A 6,000-nucleotide genomic window follows, 5' to 3' on the forward strand; every position below is an offset into this window, starting at 1 on the left:
ATGTTAGGCCTGTTTAGCCAACTTCACTGTGTTCCATTTCAGTCTATAAACTTCAACCAGGCCGAGCAGTTTTGTAATTGCAGAAATGTGTTCATAAGATAAGATATGATAAGACAGGATAAGATAATAGGCTACATTTATGCTAATCGGGCTATTACTCGCGCGTAAACTTAAGCAAACTATCACTTTTACGCACGGACGGGGAAGAAAATCCGTACATCTGTTATAATCAAAACAACACTCAAACAAATTCGCAAATGTCCTTCAGCTTAAAGCAAAATAGCTAGCTGTCTACTCACCATTATTGACAGTGAAATATCGCAGGGAAATCCGCGCGTCTCTCACAGCTGTAGCGCCTCCATGCCCGCACGCCTCTGCGCAAGTGTCCCGCGTAACCAGCGAAGAAGCACTGAAAACAGACAGCTCAAGTTGTCGTAAAGTATCGTAAAAATGAGTAAACTTCGTGGTGGGAAAATGCGTTTTAAGCTAACAGTCCAGCTGCGCGCGCGGTTGACAGATAGACCCCGTGTGTTCCTCTACAGCTCGCGCGGCGTGTTTTGTTTCCCGGAGGTGGGGAGCCTGTCGTTAAGAAGATTTCTACGTTCCTCCTCCCCTTCACCTCGCGTTTTCTCCTCCCGATGCGCCCTCAAAGCTCACTGGTTCTGCCCCTTCTCTCCTCTATCGCTCTGTAAGTGTTTAGTGCGCTTATCTCCGGCTCCTCCTTTATCCTCTCAACAAGGACCTCACTCCATGGATGCTTCTTAGGTATATCTCCGCTCTTAAGCCCCCTGTGTTTGGTTAAGGGCTCTTCTCTTGAGTTTGTTTACTAAACCTGCAGCTACTATGGAGGGGCTCCCTTGAATAAGCTGTGAGATCCCACTCCGCGCAGGAGATAGAGGGATTTGTTAGTTTGTGCTAACTTAAGGCTATTGACAGTTTTATCAGCCTTGTTTGTTATCTCAGTGGGAGCTGCTGTAATGCACCTGCAAACAGCTACATAATGGGCGCATGATATGGAATTAACATACAGTTTAAGTTGATTTAAGTAGTCATGAGGCCTCTATGATTAAAAAGTGGAAAAAACAAACAAAAAAGAAAACTGTAGTTCCCAAATCCCCAAAAGAGTAGAAGCGTCTTAAAAGTGTTGTTTAAAAATAAAAAGTACATTGTATTGCTCTTTAAAATGCTTAGAAATAAGTCTTTTAGCTGCCATCATTCATTCCCCCTATAATCAGAGACAATAAAATATACCAGTGGCCACAGCTGCCCTGGGGTAAATTGACAGAAGCAAAGCTGCCAATCTGCGCCATTGGCCGCTCTGACCAGCGCCAACCACACCACAGACAGAATGTGACTATTCTAGTAGGTATTACTTAGAATTACTTGAATGGTTCCAAGTTTGATTCCACATAGCCTAATTTTGGCGCAAAGTAAAAAAAACAAAAAAACATCTTCTGTATCACAAAGCAAGCTGTGTCTTTCTTTATCCCACCTATTAAACCAGCCAAAAGCCAGAGTTCAGCTGTCGCACTCCAGGCGTGACGCAGGTGTCTTCCTGCCAGCTGCCCATGTTTTTAATACAATATTTTCTTATCATGTCCAACTTATGAACAATTGTCTTTGTGTGTTTTCTGTAATTTAAGGAGAACTGTGTCAGCCTGGAAGTAGGATTTTGGAGGAAGCCAGTTGTAGCGAGGACAGGATGGCCCTTTGACACCACCTCCAAACTGCACATCTCGGATAAGACATGGAGCACCACCTGGGACTGAGTCATGGGCACAGAGTGCATGTATGTAGAACAGCATCACATCACTGACCCATTTCATAACATCCTTTATGAGCCATATGTTTTCACACACAGAAATGTCTGAGAAGGATAATGATAGAGGCATCAAGAATGTTCCAAATATATCTAGACATGAAACAATGTTCTAAATTTTGATCAGCCAATATATTTTATGACCTAATAATGTAAATTTTTGATGTTAATCAGAGTTTCCTCTTTTTACTTCTGTCTCTTTTATGTAACTTTTTTGGCTGCAGAAGTATAGCTTACTTTCACCATTTGTGGATTTGAGTGATAAGACATTATTATAACACATAAGGATCAATATTGATTTTCTTATGTTAAAAGTGCACTATTTTGTACATTTTCTAGTGAAGGTTCTGTCACTGAATTATCTCCATGTGCCACAATATGGAATGAAACTTATCTGTCTTATCTGTCTCCTTAGCACAAGCAGCAGATGAGTTCAGCACAGGTCAGATCTGTGGAGAGGTGAATATGATCACAGAATGAATGTTTTCATATTTTTGTACACTATAAACACATAATGTTATAATATAACTGCTAAATAGATAAGTTTAATGCTAGATTGTGGAACATTCAAGGCCAAGCAATAACATCTCCATAGACACATGAAAGTGGTAGACCCTCCACCAGAAAAGTTACATGCATATGCATCTTTAAGCTTATCATTAAAATGAACTGCACAAAGCCTAAATGTTTTGATATAAACATTTAAAGTATAGATTTAAGCAGCATTCCTTTTTCATAAAACTCCATCTTTAAAATAGATTTTTTGAAGTAGTGTGTAGTTTGGTTGTTAGCTTATATAGCCTAGTTTACCTGTAGCTTCCTTATGAGTTGGGGTCTTTACCCAGAGCCCTATCCAAAATTCCCCAAAGAAAGTGTCTGAACCTGTAGCTTTTGGCAGCAGTCAGCCTTTAGATTGATGGCAACAGCAATAAGGAAGAAAGGACATTTTTCATTCGGGAAAATGATTTACGACATTCAGTCAAAGAGCACGATGGCTTGTAGCAACTGCAATGCATTCTGGTCTCTCCTATCACTTCTGGACTGTCCGCAAACCTCTCAATAAACTGCTAATACACTCACATAGTTAGAACAATGGATACAAAATAAAGAAAAAAACATATTGAATTAGTGGGACTGGGCCTTCTTACAGCTTTAAGACTAAGCAGTGGTTTTCATTATATTATTGTGGGTTCCAGTTTATCTCAATCATTTTGATGACAAACTTTTACCTTGATTTACTACAGATTTTTACCTTGAATGTGCACATTTTAGCTGAATTGTGTATGCAACTAAAACACTAAATACCTTAATTTCTTCAACTTCTTCATCAAGTCTTATAAACTGCCTTTTATAAAAATGTATCGATCATCCATAGCCATAAACTGACATGTCTTTTTTTATCTGCAACATTTAAATCCACAAAGGTGATTTGTTTTGGTTGAATCTACTATTCAGTACTATCTTAGTTATAGAAAAAACATTGCATCACTGTATAGAAATGAAGGAGAAGGAGCATCAGTCTTTATACAACTATTAATTTAACACAAGTAACCAACTTTAGACTTCTCTTAATATTGTCAAGATGTCTGAGCGAACAATAGTAGAGGACTACTGAGACACTGTGAGCACTGTGAGACAATGCAGAAAAGTTGCCAGGTGACAGTATATGTCTGGGAAGTCCCGTGGCCCAGACGAGATGAACCAGTCTGTTTCTGGTTCAAACAGCAGCCTGGTCCCAAACAGGAATATGTCTGTGCATGTGTAGCTCTTGTGTGTGTGTTTGAAAATGGTGCTGAAATCAAATCTGCCATTGTCTGCTTCTTCCTCCGATCACCCGAGTTCAGTGTTTGTGCATCTGCCAGCTGCTCAAATCTGCTGGCATTCTTACTCATAGTCAAATATTTTCATTGTACCATCATATAACAAGATATTAGGTCAAAGTATGGTAAAAATTAAGTACTGTGTAATAATAGATCATTATTGTTTGAAAGTGTCACATTGTATACTGCACTTAGCTTTTGTGATATGTCCACACAATGTCTGCTTTCATTCAACCATTCCAAGTCCAAACGGTGCATGCTGTTGTCCTTTGGGCAAGACACCTATGCCTAAGAATGAATGTGGTGTGTGAGTGATTGGTGGTGAATTGGATGGGGCAGCCTCACTTTTGTCAGTTTACTCTATTGCGACAGTGTGCGGCATTTATAATTGCTTTGATAAGTTTGTCATTTGCTATTATATTGCTAAACACGATTTTAAATTCATTGCAAGATGTATAACACTATAATGTGATCTGGAAAAAAAACTGCATGCCTTGATTAGACCTCTATAAATATGTATTGAAATCAGTTCATAGCTCAGGCAAATGTTAATGAACATGTTTATTAATTAATTGTGCAGTCTTACTTTCTACAAAGGCATCATTTAACATGCACATGTGGACCACTCTCACTCTATTTCTGTTTCATTCCTCAAGCTCAAGTCAAAATTCTGCTCTAGTCTGTTATATAAATCAATGCAGTAAATCTAGTCCACATTGTCGCTCATATCAACTGAGAACTGACTGAGTTCTCCCATATCTACAGCTCATAAACAGAGCAGCGTCCCACAGGGAGCAGTGATGTAGCGACCCTATCTCATGACGGGACAGCCCTCGTCCTGGTGGGACAGTTATTTCATCCAAACTGGCTCCTGATGTGAGAAGCCCCAGGACACAAACATGTCAAAAGGTAATATGTTTTTGACTTTTTATTTTCTAAACTCTACCCAAATCCTTCAGTTTAGAAATTAATATTTTTGATCATGACCTGTTTCGATTTAAAGTGCTTATATTTTGTTAAATAAACCTGTTATTAGTTTTCTCATCATAAATATACATTGCTTCATTTGTTATTTTTAAAGGGCTCATATTATGCTATTTTTTTTAATCTATGTTATAATGTTGTTTCACACATGTTTAAGACACACATCTTGCATATTTAGGCAGAGAGCTGTTCTCTCAAGCACTTTGTTACACCTTCTGATGTCATGTGATAATACAGGAAGTGCTCCATTGTGTTTTTTTAAATTCATTACTAAATCACACACCTTCACTAGAATCATTTGCATCATTTCAGCCCTGGAATTTCCATTCTCTACTAAACAAATGGTAAAAGGTAGATGTTAACTTCAAAACGCTTGCTTTGTGACATCACAAGGTGAAACAGAGCATTTTGACCTTTGGAAATTCCGACAGACTAATAATAAACTTAAACTTTTCACACGGAACAAAACACAACTCCAAATATGTTTTTGAAGAGAGAACCTTTATTTTATCTTATATTCTCTGTTCAACTTTATGATTTTATGAGATGATGCCCTTCCTTCTCTAGAAACTGTGCTTCTTCAAATTTCAATTTCAAATTGCTCAAACTGCAATCTTGCTTATAGGTAGCAGTGATCGTTTTCATATTTTTTGTGCCCAGATAATAGACTTGAATGAGTTTAGTTTTTCATACATAGTTTACAATATTTAAAGTTATAAAACACAATATACCATAACAATTCCTTCTTTTTACAGTATTTAAATGTAACAGTGTGCTTCATTTGCACTAAAGTAATATTACTACTTTTCACAAAAACTTAATTTCCATAGTAAATGCACAATTTACCATTGACAATGGATGATTAAACAATGATAAATAATCTCAAATGCAAAAAATCTCAAATGCAAAAAAATCTCAAAACAAAAATTAGATGGCATCCCTTAAATGCTGCATGTGTCCCGAGTCTACTACTGTATGTTGTACGACTCACTACTACCACTTACACAACATCACTTCAAGTTCGCCAGAGCAATTTACCCATTAAATATACATTATAAGTCCAGATACTATATTTAAAGCACATGCCAAGAGTTAAGAAATACACCCTTACATTTCATTCTGCCCCTTACCAACCCACCCTCATCTGTGCCTCCCATGTCTCAAGAATGTGGGAATGATTGCTCTTAATTTTATAAAGCGCTGGGCTTCCTTTGGTTCAATTTTCACCAACATCATAAAAACGCCGCAGTTGTAAGGTCAGCAAGAAGCCATCTGGTTTTGCCATTGCCGTGGCTTTAATGATCAGGTAATAAAAGTTCAATTTGACAGAAATTACAACAGATGTTTGGGGCCGTGAGTCTGCGCCGGAGCGGGTTT

The 6,000-nt window shown here is 37.9% G+C and overlaps 1 protein-coding gene across 4 annotated transcripts in view; it reads right to left on the bottom strand.

The window, feature by feature from the left end:
- The window catches only part of eya2 (EYA transcriptional coactivator and phosphatase 2), a 34,634-nt gene extending 33,978 nt beyond the window's left edge, over positions 1-656 (bottom strand). For all 4 annotated transcript variants that reach the window (XM_055221934.1, XM_055221936.1, XM_033966603.2 and 1 more), the window contains exon 1: positions 300-656. The gene's annotated coding sequence lies outside the window, so the exon portion shown is untranslated. The remainder of the gene's footprint in view (positions 1-299) is intronic.
- Between the last annotated feature and the right edge of the window lie 5,344 nt (positions 657-6,000).

The sequence above is a fragment of the Periophthalmus magnuspinnatus genome, chromosome 5 (genome assembly GCF_009829125.3).
Source record: "Periophthalmus magnuspinnatus isolate fPerMag1 chromosome 5, fPerMag1.2.pri, whole genome shotgun sequence".
Taxonomy (NCBI): Eukaryota; Metazoa; Chordata; class Actinopteri; order Gobiiformes; family Gobiidae; genus Periophthalmus; species Periophthalmus magnuspinnatus.